Raw genomic sequence first — 14267 nt, 5'->3', positions numbered from 1 at the left:
TAAAGACGATAGTCTTTCTTGGGGAACTTAAACGCAGAAATTTTGGTCTGTCTTTCTGTCTTTCTGTTTGTCGGCACGTCCCTCGATTCAGCCACTCGGCCAAAGTTGAACCACTTGCCCAAGGGCCAGCCGTCTTGAACTGGTATGGCTGTTCATACGTGTGAACGTTGTCGATCAAAAAGTAAATATCATGCATATGTGAGGTGCAACATCACTAGGTAAGTATTAGGTGGCGTGTTCCTTTAATAGAAAATGCACACATACGTAATTTTAAGGACCCTAGTTTCTTAAGCTGCGCTGAAAATGCAAAAGAATGGAAGCTTGAGCGAGTTGGTATGCGTTCATCTTTGTTGAAACAGCGCTCACTAGACGACGACGAAGTAAAAGAAGGCACAGGACAGGCGCTGCCTGTCGTGTGCCTTCTTTTACTTCGTCGTCGTCTAGTGAGCGCTGTTTCAACAAAGCTGAAAATGCGACTGCGCTGAAATTTGCCTTCCTCCGTGCCCTTCGCACGAGCTCATTGTTGTGTTTCGGTTTCGGTTCTGTATTGCACTGTACGAATGCCATGGGTTGGTGTTGAAAAACTTTAGTTTTGAGAAGGCCAAGAAGGTGAAAAAGAATATTTAAAAAATGAAAAAGCAGCGTTGTGGGCGGCCTTCAGGCTGCCGGTTGTGGGTGCCGCTCTGGCGTTCCTGTTTTACCCAGGCGACGTGTAAATAAAACAGTGTGTGGAGAGTACTCGTTGAGTGCGGACGTTTCTCTGCTTCAGCGCTGCGCGCCAAACCGCGTTTTCGGGCTGGCTGGCGTCCCCGCCGGTCGCGTTGGTCACCGCCGGTCTTCGCCTGCTGCTGCGCCGGGACTACCAGCACGCAACACAGCACTCATGTTTCCCGACGTATTGCCAGGTGGCGTCCATATCTCACACAGCGCCTCTTCTATCGTCTTTACACGACATTTGCAGCGAAGTACGCAGATACGCGGCCAATTTTTTTAATGGGTGGCCGGCTTTCAACCACCAACTCGTCATGCAGTTCACATGGTGCGACGCCCGATGGCAAAATACACTTGTGCCCCATTTTACTGCGACTGCTGAGCCGCAGGTCGCGGTATCGAATTCCGGCCGCATTCTCGTTGGAGGCGAAAATGTTAGTGGCCCGTGTACTTACATTTAGGTGCACGTTAAAGAACCCCAATTGGTCAAAATTTCCGGAGCCCTCCACTACGGCGTCCTTCATAACCATATCGTGGTTTTGGGACGTTAAACCCAAACAATTATTATTACAACCCGTTTTACTGCGATATTACATCTCGTACTGTGACACCTGTACACAGGGCGCGTATGTTTGTGAAACATCAAAGTTAATTTCAGTGCAGTTCCAACAAGCGGAGTGGCTCTGTGGTAGAACACCTGCATGCCACGCAGAGGGCCTTGGTTCGATTGTCACTCGAACCAGGCCTGCGCGGAAAGTGCAGAGCAGTCACAGCGAAAACTGAAAGAGCGGCATTTTTAGAGCCGGCTGTCAACTCTCTTGGGGTTACTAATACAAGTACAGTAGCAAGGTACCCACTACGTTATAAATCATAAATTTTGTGAAGTTTGGAAGCACCCACAAGGCCGTTATTTGTGATTCTGCGGAGAAGCGAGGTACCAGCTACACATCCGTAAAGCAATAGGTGCACTTTGTTGATGCGACGGCTGATGACGATGAAGAATCAAGGCTGAGCCCTGTGTTCGGAAGCATTAAACGACCCACAAGTTACGTATTTCGCATTGTGTGACGCCCGTTCCCTATTTTACTCTCCCACCACGCTATATATGATATGTTAAGTGAGAAAGAGAGAGGGAAAGAACACTATTGAGACCCTCAGGAAATGGATCTTGAGGGTCTTACGGGCTTCAGTGGCAACCAATACAAGTGCCCTTGCGTTGAAACCACTTCGCTAGAAATCATCATAATTTTTGTGAGGTAGGGAAGCAGCCACTATGCCATTTTTCGTCATTCTGCGGAGAAACGTGGTACACATAAGGCATTATGTGCACTTTGTTGAAGTGTTTCTTTTGCGGAACACGCCTTGCTCGTTTCTGTGCTTTTCTGGACTTTTCGCTGCAGTTGTGGGGTCCATGACCCCGAGCATCGCGGTGATGGATGTACAACCTCGCGAAGCGCCGTCCGCGGGCATTGCTTCGAGGAAACACATCTAGCGAGAGTGAGGACACTGAGTTGGGGTGCTATGCAGGCTGGCCCGAGTTTGGCAAAACTCAGAATGTTTCCGAGCTCTGGCGACAGCCCCCATTTGAACGAGCTAACAGTACGAAAAGATGAAACCCATCCCTCAGCGCGCGCTCCGTTCCATTGGTTACGATGGAACGCGGCATCACGTCAATGGCGGTCGACAATGTTGGGTGGTGTCTTCCAACCAGACGCATTTTCTTTCGCTTGTTTGTCGTTCCACTGAGTGAAGAAGTGCACCCCTGCAAGAAGACTGTCAGAAACTCTTACTAAGAATATTTTTTAGAGGTACAGGCTGTTTAAATTCATTTTCAAGTGTTGAATGTCTGCACTGAGTATCCTTTAGAATGATCAGCACCATGACCTCTGAGATTTGCTCAGGCCGAGCGCCTTACGTCACCGCGGCCGGAGCTAATCGCCGAGGCCACGTCTGTAATCATCATGGTCGGCCTGTACATTCTACCGCGTTGCTCGGCCGGCACGCGTCGTCTACGTCCTCTAATTCATTGTCTGGCCGCTCTCCGAGCACGTAATTGTGAGCACGATTGTGTAATTGGGTGGGCGGTATACTTAGGTAATTAAGTCAGGACGTGCTATGGCCAAGCTAATTAAGCCATTTTATGCTAAGACTAAGCTAATTAATCGGCGTCTCACTGAGACCATGCAAATGAAGCCGTGTAAAGCTAAGACCGAGCTTACTGGGACCAGAATAATTAACACAACGCTAATTAGGAGATGTTAATGAAAAGCTGCGTAATTAGGGCCTTTCTAACTAAGGTCACACTAATTGCATGCGTGTTATTTAGGATTATGCTAATTAACTATCTAATAATTAAGACATGGCTAAATAAAGCTGGAAAATTATTGTCGCGGTAATTAAACCACTGCCAATTGAGACAGACCTCTTCAATATTATGTTAATGAAGACCTAGCTAAATAATACCATCAGGATTGAGACCGAACTGACGTGGTCTTCACTCCTAAGCAGACTGAGTAGACGAGCCACGTAAAAAGCTGGAAGAACCTAGGTGATCGCTACCTCCTTCGATGGCTATAGCCTTGCACGAGTAGTGCAAGCCGACCAAATTTTTTTTATAAGCAAAGAAGCTGCTGCTTGGCGTCAACCGCGTGAAACGCTTGACAGTCACACCGGCACTATGAGAGTGACGAGTTGAACTGGGGCCTTTTCAAAATCAACAAGTTTGTGCCCGTGTTGGCACGTCAATAAGTTTGACTGACAGACGCCCGCGGAGAAGATCGGCTCCGCCCACTGCGTTTGCTCTTGCCGAGGAGCAGTGCTGAGCCGCAACGCCAGCGAGCGGCACGATTCATCTATGAGCGTAGTTGCATAGACAATGCACACACACATGGAGAACTAAAGGTTATATCATCACGTGGCTACAATGTCTCGCATTCAAGTTCACCGCGCTCACGACGTACCACTCACAGCCATGAAGCCAGCGCACTTGGTGGCATTTATAGCAAGAAATGTTATTATTTACTTGTTTGTGGAGCCATTGTTTTTACGGATTGCTCACTGCAGAAAAATCTTCAGACGCGTAAGGTAAGTAGCAATAACCTGTTCATTTATTTATCGGTAATATTCGAGAGAAGCCAAACAAGCTGCACGAGAGTGCGGCGTGTGCGCCCTTGTTGCCTTCGAGAGTGGAAATTAATAATAATAATAATATCAGGGGTTTAACGTCCCAAAAGCACACCATGATTATGAGAGACGCCGTAGTGGAGGGCTCCGGAAATTTCGATCACCTGGCGTTCTTTAACGTGCACCTAAATCTAAGTGCACGGGCCTCAAACATTTTCGCCTCCATCGAAAATGCAGCCGCCGCGGCCGGGATTTGACCCCGCGACATTGGGGTCAGCAGTCGAGCGCCATAACCACTAGACCACCGTGGCGGGGCAGAGTGGAAATTTCCATGCTGCCGGTGGAACGAAAGAACTTGCCCGAAAGAGGACAAGCGCCCACGAACACGCCTGTGGGAGGCGCGATGTTCAGTTGCTGACGTCTCTGCAGTATTGAAATGTTGACTGAGTGGCGGCGTTGAAGCGTTCGCACGCGGTGTTCCTTTGAAAAACGCCATTTTGTAGCGTTAGCTACACTTGCCTAGCCAAAGCAGGTTTCGCGGGGGTCATCATGAGCAGTGCTGCGCATGCGCGCGCGACTCGCCGCTGCTGCTCCGCGCATTCGGCATGTCTAGCCCGCGTTTCCTCTGAAACGCGGGCTAGACATGCCGAAATTCTCTCCTGCGCAACGCCGCGATGAGCTCGAGCGCATGCGCGTCCCCTCCCCTTCTCTCTCCTCTCCTACGCTGCCCCCTCTCGCCCGCCTGTCGACCGCGTTCCCCGCTCGCCCTGTGAGAATTAACGGCCAGGCTAGATGGAAGATACGACGCGCGTAGCGTCGCTCTTCGCGTTCCACGACGCGAGCTCGGTAGCATGCCCAACGAACGCCAACGGAACGCGATCGTGCAAGTGCTCCGGCTTCGCATCTACTCATGGTCCCCTTTAGCGGGAGATGGTGTATTCGCCTTCGCTGTGCAGTCGCCGTCTGACAGTGCGCTGGTGCCGCTTGATAGCGCCTCTGACTGGCGTTTGCAGGTGGGTAACGCCATGGAGAAGGAGAGCGCAAATGCTGCTCAACGGTGCAGAAGAGCCGAGAAGCTTATGTCATCGGATCCCGAATTAGTTGCCTGGCAATTAGCGCTTCAGCGTAAGAAGAATGAACAGAGGAACGCTAAACGTGCTGCGGAAAGCTAAACGTGCTGCGGAAATCTGGAAAGCTCAGAATAATCGGCTGAATCTTTGCTAACGCTACGTATATCCTGGCATAGCCGAGCTAAGCCACTGCAAATTTTTTTATCAACGCTGTTATCGCGCACTCCGCACTGTTTTCCTATGATGACCGGCGTACTGCGAGCTCGGAGCAAACTCACGTGACCGAGAAGCTCAAGACTATCCTGCAGAACACCCTTGTACTCCGCATCAGGTGACGAGTCCTCAGAAGACGGCTTTCAACCCGTCCTGTTCCTCAAGGCCAAACAACGGGTCATCAATGCATCTTCGGCATCTAGTACGGCCACCGTGAAAACTGCCCCTCAGCGATGGCCTCACTCCATCCTGTTTGTGCCGCTGAACGCTAACGACAGTCTACGTGTGCTGAACAGGCAAGCGCTCTCTCTGTATCCTGAGAACACTTTGCAAAACAAGATCAAAGGTGTACGGCTAAACACAAGAAGAAACACCTTCGCAATAGAACCGAGTGCGCTGAACCCACTACAGGAATTGACGCACCTGTGCAACAACAGAGTCAAGTCCATCATACAAGCCGATGGCGCTACTGCAACAGGTGTTATTTACGACATTGACACCGAAATCCCCAACGCTGATATTGCGGTGCTCATAAAACCAGCTAATGAACATAACGTCATTGTGAACGTCGGCTGCCTTGGTAACACAGTTTCTGTGAGAATTACGTTGAAAGGCGACTGTCTGGCCTCATACCTTGAAGGTTGGCCACTGTCTTCACCAGATTCGCCCATTTATTCCAAGACCTATGCAATGTCTTAACTGCCAGAAGACCGCCCATGTGAAGGGTACTTGCAGGAGGAACTCGGCAGTGTGCCCGCGATGCGCAGAACTGCACTCGGAAGACAACTGCAGCCCAACCATATTGAAGTGTTCTAACTGTCAAGGTCCTCACAGTGCTTCTTCCAAAGACTGTCCGCGCATCAAGAGATTTCTATTCTTACGCAAATGGTACGAGACAACTCAACCCACAAAGAGGCCGCTGAAAAAGTCCGGCGAAGACGACGTCGAAGTCGAAGGTCCTCACGACGGTCAAAGTCAACTTCAAGAAGTAAGTCGACTCATCCGGGAACACCGTCAGCTGCATTTTCCAGCATCACCAACGCCTGACACAGGAAGAGAGAAACGGGCACATTTCTCTCTACCAAGGAATGGCCACCACTTACGCGTACGCGACTTGTGGAAGAAGCACAGCAGAAGCCGCCTCCATCACCGCAAGCTGCGGTGATGGAGGCGGCTAGTTGGTACTGATTTATAAAGGTGTAATAGTTGCGCAAAAAAGACGAAGACAAGAAAGTGAACAACACAAGCGCTTACTCACAACTGAAGGCTTTAATGCTTCAACAGAAATTATATCTAAACTTAATGCTCGACTAATTCCCGCGCATGCGCATTGTGGGCACGGCAAAAGGCAAAAACCAGAACAAAAACACACCTCCTTCAAACCCCCTCCCCCGAACAGGCTACCCCCTTTCCTTGAGTAGTATCACTTCCTTGTCCGATGTGGCTAAAGAAGGATGACTAACGCACATAGATGCCCTCGTGTTAATATGGAAAGCCTCAGCAAGTTCTCGTGTAGTGCAATCATGGTGTTTAAACAAGATCACCGTCGCGGGGAATTGCGCTTCGCACCGGCACTCAGCGCAGTGCATGGCCAAGTGCGTTAGGGGTCTCCCCTGCAAGGAAGACTGATGCTCTCTTCGACGTATGTCCAAACATCGGCCTGTCTGGCCGACGTAGACACGACCACAAGACAGAGGGATCCAATAGACGACGTCGGCCCTGCACGACACGAACCTAACTTCGTAGTGAATGGAGCAACCGCGCATCCCGACGTTGTCAAGCCTGTTGCGGACCATTGAACATAGTCTGCCTAGCTTGTTACTAGCAGAAAAAGCCCCCGTCAGCCCAAACCGCTGGGCTGCCCTCTTAAGCTGATGTGAGAGCGCGTGTACGTATCGCATCACAGCCATTTTGTCATTTTGATTCGTAGTGTGGCTGCGTGCATCGATAACTTTTATCTGTTTGATGCGGTGCTGGCAGGTGATTTGTATCACCGATATAGGAAAGGCTGCGTTTTTTAGACGATGCACCTGCTCTTGAAAGCTGCGAAGATCGAAATGCGTACACGATCTGTTGACAGCGGATTTCAGACAGGACATAGCAATCCCGTCCTTCACCAGCTTAGAGTGGAAGTAACGGTAGCTCAAGAGCGGATTTGTAGACCGGGGTGCCAGATCCAGCAGACGGGCTGTGAAGAAAAATGCAGTGATAGGTGGAGGAATTGTAAGGTGTTGTCAACCGGCACCTCGCAGGTGAAGTTCATTCCACCGCCTCTGTCGTTAAAAGCCCGGAGTACCACATCTGCATACGATTCGATATGTACACTTCTCGTCAAAACCAAAAAAATTGTCGACATACCGAAAAACTTTTATGGTTATGCCCTGCAAATCTATCTGCAAGTCCCTGTCAACCTTGCTCAAAAATATGTTACTAAGCACGGGGGCAACTCGTGACCGCATGCACACACCCGTCTTTTGCACGAGGATCTTATCCTTAAAACCCACCACGGTGTTACTTAGGTAGAAGCTTAACAATTCCAAAAAGGCATCTACCGTGGTTCCACATGCATTCCTGAATTCCACTTCATCGTTATCGTCCACGATGCATTCCTTCACGCGTTACATCAATAAGTCATGCGGAAGGGAGTAGAAAAGATCTTCCACGTCAATGCTGATAGCCGTACACGCGGAGCACTCAACGGTAGACAAAAACTGAACGACTTCCTCGAAGTTACATACAAAAAACGGATCACAGATGGACAAAGAATCTAAGTGTTTCTGCAAAAAACCTGAAACTGCCAGATGCCATGTACCACGCTCAGAAACGATAGAGCGAAAGGGGATTCCTGGTTTGTGCGTTTTAGCTGCGAAAAATAACGTCAACGTCAGCTGCGTAAATTGTTTGATAGCTGAGGCCAAACTTTCCAGATTGAGCTCTCTGCACAGGTCAAGTGCTCGTTTTTTGGTGTTTTTGGCTGTCACCTCAGCCTCTTTGAAGTTCTTTGCCACTGCTGCCCACGCTTTCTCAGCTTACGCAGACTCTTCCAGGACGACGAAGTGGCCTTCCTTGTCTGACACAAGTAATCGTGCTCCCTTTGCAGCCAAAGCCGTGGATATTGAGCTTAAGGAGCCCCCCCCCCCCCTCCCGCTCACCGCTCTGGGCCTAGCAACGACATCAATGCACTCTGAAACAAAGTGATCCCTTCCACTTTAAAAGACATTGTAATCTGACTGAAAGCTTGACCGATATATTTCTGTACATGACCATGAACCTTGCCGTATATATTAGCTGCATTTCATATCCACATCATGTTAAGGCTGTTCGCAGTATATTTCAGAAATACCTTTGAAACGTATGTACATTTGAAAGCGCTGTATGTATAAGGTTGCGCGTCAAGCTCAAACTGTATAACAAGGCCGCGTCGTATGCACGATCCATCACCTGTTCCTGCATCGGACACTTTCAAGGTCATGGGGGTAATAGAACTGACATAGCACAACAAGCAATCAACGTCGTCGGGGAGACTACCCGCCACGGTGGACTAGTGCTTATGGTGCTTGTCTGCTGACCCGCAGGTCGCGGGATCGAATCCCGGCCACGGCGGCCGCATTTTATAGGAGGCGAAATGCTAGAGGCTCTTGTAGGTATATTTAGGTGCCCGTTAAGTACTTAAACCCAGGTGGTCGAAATTTCCAACCCCTCTACTACGGCGTCACTCATAATCATATCATGGTTTTTGGGACGTTACACCCCAACAATTATTATTAGTCGTGGTGGATCTTGCACTAAAGAAACAACGGCGAATGTAGGGGTGCCCGATCGTAAGCAGGTGTAGGAGCACCCTATCTCCACTCGACTTTTGAAGATGATTCAGTGGTGCGTTTGGCTCCCGTGTTTAGCCACGCATTACCAGCATAATTAGGGCAACCGAATCCTAGCTGGTGCCACTAAATGACGGCTAACCTTGGCACAAGTTAGCTAAAGAGACCCTATATATATATAAGGTCTTCACCGGATTGCTTTACGTTTGCGTGTGTGTTGTTTGGTGCTTATCTGTTTTTCGAGCTGGCCGCAAGAAAACCGCAATATTAACCTTTTCTTTCTCTGTGAAGCATGAAACTCAGGGGAAGCTACTGCGGCGCTTGTTCTTGAAGACAGGCGAAATCGTTTTTCGCTCTTGTTTATAGTTTATGGAAGAAACAGAGCACCCAAAGAATAAGCTGTCTACTTGTTGTGTGTTTTTTTTTATTGAAATGACGAATAGGACAGGTTGGGGCCTGCCCTATTCATCAATTTATGGTGCCAGCGGCTACTCCATCTCGCTTAGCAGATGAAATATCTAATAAAAATGATAAGGAAGACAAAAAATTTATGGAGTCCGACACAAGATTTGCAAGTACAGTACAATCGAACATTACGTGAGCCGCGAGTAGTCGAGCACAATTTGTGTATTTTCATAATACTTTCCAATTTTCCTGACGAGATTCTGTTTCAGCATGCCTTGATTCAAATTTTCTCACTTCCTTGTTACGTGTAGCTCAGCTCTTACGCATCAGAGAGGCTCCGTTTTCTGCGTGCCGGCACGATCATTTTCGCTATCGCCCTTAAAGTGCGACGACGAAAATTGCCGCGATCACTAGTCATTCTTATCACTTCGCTTGTGACACGTGTAACCAGTCTGTTCCTGCGCTCCATCACGAACGCGTGGTGCGTGAGCTTATCTCCGTGCCGCGCTTTATAGGAAACGCCTTCGACAAAGAGTGAGCACCGTGTTCGCTGGTGAGTTTGTTTTTTTTTCGTGCGCAGATCAGCCCACTAAGATAAGGGGTTGTCGCGGCTTGCTCCTCAGCATGTTCTGGACGTCACCTTATTATCGTGGCTCCGTGACAATATCTCGAATCACGTCTAACTTTCGTGATTTGCAAAAAATGGACATGCCATAAGTGGCACGCACCACAAATTTAATATAGCTGCCTGCAAGCTCGTAATTAAAATATAAACAACGAGCTTTTGTTAATCATTCTCGCCAATGTCATTGTCGCTGCGGCAAAGTATTTCCGCCTCGACATAGAGTTCGTGGGCGATAACGACAGAACTTTGATAATAACTTTTACAAAAAAAATCTGTATTGTCTAAAAAAACACCCTGTGTATACATGCGTGTAGGATGCGATTTATTGAAGTATACACGGGATTACGGCCTTCATCAGAATACGATGCATGGCATGAGTGCAGTTATTATACATGCGCATATCGATGTGATGAAGATATGAAAAACGATTAATAGGCAAAAAATGCGTCACTCGTTTTGAAGAACACCTGATACACGTGTAAAAGGATTGCATTCGTGCACACGTAATTTACAAATAGGAAACTTAAAAACACATCACATAATATGTAGTACGACCGGTAATCACAACGTGACAAGAAGAAAACGTTGTTAAATAGGCGCTGTGCAGCGAAAAAATATAAACGATACATTGCGAGTAGCTAATAAAAGAAGGGAAACTGAGGATGGTGTTGCGGGTTACAAAGATAGGCAACTCAATCTTATTGCGTTTTATCCATACCAGACGCGGCGGTATGAAACTTATAGGTGAGAAAGGATTCACAAGCTTCTCATATAGTTTGAGTGGAGTTTTTTGAAAGGGTGGCCAGGGAGGTGCATGTCCCTTGAGATGGACAGGTTGGAAAAGGTGTTAGCGTGAGATTTATTATTGTTAAAGAGCAGTCTAAAAACGAATTGCAGTAAAGCTGATAGCTGGGCGAGTTGGTATGAATTCATGTTTAAAACTTTTTTCAGCGCGCTCAAAAGACGGGAACACAGAAAGAAGGTATCTACGAGCGCTTACTGAAAACTGATTTATTTTTTTAAGGGGACTAAACATATAAGCACAAATAATCATCACAAAGCATGCGCAGGGCAATTTATGAGGCATATGAGCATGAGGCATGTATCACTATGAGCATTTCGTTTGCTCATAGTGATAAACTTACACGTCAAGTCACGGAAGCGTTCCATATAAGTAGGTGTGGGAAAATGTTTATCAGTCAACTGGCGCTAACTGATAAAGAAATGTTTTTATTGAATTGTGGTTAACTTGTTGTATTCTGCCCATATGCCTCATGACCTGCTCCGCGCATGCTTTGTGATGATTATTTGTGCTTACATGTTTAGTCCCTTTCAAAAAACATATCACTTGTGAGTAAGCGCTTGTATGTACCTTCTGTGCCCATTTGTTTTGTGCGCGCTAAAAAAAACATGGCTGATCCCTCCGTCATAGGAATCGGTATAACACGAAAGTGAAACGTGTCTTCACAGAAGTAGTGCTTATTGTGTAGTGATATATTAGAGCTTGTACAATGTCTATTCGTGTTTGGCAGCTATAGCACCGTTTGACGTGGATGCACCCATGTTGACAGCATGTCTCTATCGCGACGACTAACGCCCATGATCGTGATTAAACCGTTGTGGTAGCTGACGGTGTGGACATATATTTGGACACAGAGAATCGTGAATCCCGCGTAAGGATGATATCAACAAGCTCATAATCAACACTGGTACCCGGTATGCACTTCTTCAAAGCGTCATCAATTAAGGAGAGAAACGGCATGGCGTGCGCTTTCTAGTAATGGGTAGCCGACGCCTGTGCTCGTGCATACATAACACACACTGCGCTTCAGCAACGCGGGAGGTAGAGGTTCGTAGCCTGAGCCGCAAACGCGTGCGTCCCGCTGGCCTCTGTCTCGCAGGCGCTGCTCTCGCCCCACCAAGGCACGACATTCGCCCGTCGAAATCGCATCCTTTCTGCGACGCATATTGCAGCAGTTTTGTTAGTCGGCGCTCTCGCAATTGAAGCAGTCGGCGGCGGAGAAATCCCGTTGGTGCACGTATAAGCTGCACTACTCCGATGAGCCGACGCACGCTAACACGAAGCCAAAGGCAAAGAACGTAACTGCGTCAAGGGTGCCTCGGCGACGCCAGCGTGGAGCTCTCTGGTATCGAGACGCTTTAACCATGACCTCCGATATCGCATGCAATCTCGGAGTAAGCGCTAGTAAGTGTCGGTCGTGAAGCATTACTTCTTTTCACATCTCACAGATGGCGGCACCGTCCCGCTCCGCCCGCCACGAAAGAGAATGTGTGAAAGATATAAGGCGCGTTCGCGCCGTGTCTACCATCTCCCGAGTTATCTTAGTCGGTAGCGCGTCGGGCGCTTGCCGACGTGGCCGCAACGTCGTGGGTTGGATTCCCAGGGGGGGTATCTTTTTCTTGGTTTTCTTTCTCACCCGTTGGCGTCCATTTTATCAACGTCATATCCGTGACGGATGTACTTGGTGGACCGCGGCATAAAACACTTTCGTGTTAAAAAGTTTTAAACATGAAGCAGTCTAAAAGTTCCCTGTGTTTGCCCAATGTGCTGTTTTTGCATAGCATGCATTCAAGCGCACATATTACGTTTTTAGTACCGTAGTCAAAGTTCCCTTTGATTTTTAAACCGAAGTTTGAGCCTGTACTAGTCACTTGTCGCGATGTGCACATGTACGGGCATACAATGAATCGCGGTTTTCGGCAAGGACGGCATCCGATCGCGTCAGGACAGTCGATTTTCGATTATGTTGATGCTGATAGCACACCTCGAATACTTTTAGGTTTACGACACACTATTTTAGGTGCTTCTGCGAAAATGGTTCTGAGGCGCTCACTTTGCATTACGATGTTATCGTGTTGTTTGGGGCATCAGACACACGCGGAACTGGGGCGAAATGGGTTAGGACAGCATTTCTCTGAGCTGAGGGAGTCGGTTTCTTCGCAGTGCACAGCAGCAACCTACGACCATGCACGTCTGCGCGTTTTATTGCGTTGTTAATTAATTGTTGTGGGTAATATTGTTCGACTAAAGCGCTTTTAGTGTTCTGCATTTTTTTTAAACTATGATAGTTCAGCACACATTCTTTCAAAACGTAAGGCCTGTCTGTAAGGAATGCTAGTGTAATGTTTAACGTGGCTACTATCAAAGTGAAAATAGTGATATCGGTCCGTCGGGTTACTGTATAGGGCAACGGACAGCTTATCATTTAATACTGAAACGCTGGTGTCACGGAAGTTAATATACAGTTGAACCGCTCAATAACGAAGGACCTCAACAACGAAGTTCTCGCGACAACGAAGAAATCTGGCGTCCCCGGCGAAAGTCCATAGAGTTCAATGCGTCTGCTCCCTCTCGACACCGAAGAGGTTTTAAAACGCACTCCCGCAATAACGAAAGTTGCCGGAGTAATCCGAAACATCTTCTTTCAACTCATGAGCTAGTTGGATAACCAGAACCTGGAAAACTGCAGCACCGCTCATTCTACAAGTCGGGTACATATGTTTCCGCCAACAAGCATCGGTGCGCCCATTACTTTTTACATTCGGTCGGATGATGGCGGTAACAATGAGAATGATGAGGATGATGATGATAGCCACAAGTTCAACAAGACGGTGTTGAACTGCACGACTTTTTGTGTGCTGACGCCTACCAGACGCTATCACAGAAAGTTCTCAAAGAATAAGAGTGACGACGAGAGTGAGCAGAGAGACAAAATGCATGAAAGGCACGTAAGTTCGCGTGAAGTTCGTGATGCTTTTGACATCATTCGCATTTTCCTCGGGGCCCACGACTGCGACGAAGCTTATAGCTTAATTCCGAAAGTGGGTGGGAGCCATTCATAAAGCCAATCATCATCATCACCTTATAGCTGCGAGCCGTCAAGCTCCTTCAAAGCAACGTGAAACAGGGCAAGACAAGCGACTTCTTTAAGTAAATTTCGTTGTGCGAAGCAATTGGGTTGCGTATTTTGCTATTTTTGCGGCAATGAAATTCTCACGATAACGAACAAAACTCGCTTCCCCGGTGACTTCGTTATTGAGGGGTTCGGCTGTGGCTGTGACAAAATGATATTCATGGATGGGCATCGCTAAAGTCAGATATGAAGGAAAGCAACTCCTGTTTACCATGCAACCAAATAATGAAAATGTCGTGCATGTAAAGTTTGTAATAAAAAGGTTTTAGCACTCTGGTTAGAAAAAAATTACTTTCCTGGTGGCCCATAAATGTATAAGCGTAGTTGGGTCTTATCCGCGTGCCCATTGACGTGCCAATAACTT

At 47.8% G+C, this 14267-nt stretch overlaps 1 protein-coding gene across 1 annotated transcript in view; it reads left to right on the top strand.

Annotated features, from left to right (window-relative positions):
• LOC119397698 (tachykinin-like peptides receptor 86C) overlaps positions 1-14267 on the top strand; it is a 907940-nt gene that overhangs the window by 452530 nt on the left and 441143 nt on the right. The window lies entirely within an intron of this gene.

Source organism: Rhipicephalus sanguineus, chromosome 1, assembly GCF_013339695.2.
Source record: "Rhipicephalus sanguineus isolate Rsan-2018 chromosome 1, BIME_Rsan_1.4, whole genome shotgun sequence".
NCBI classification, from domain to species: domain Eukaryota; kingdom Metazoa; phylum Arthropoda; class Arachnida; order Ixodida; family Ixodidae; genus Rhipicephalus; species Rhipicephalus sanguineus.
This window is presented reverse-complemented; position numbering and strand designations above follow the sequence as displayed.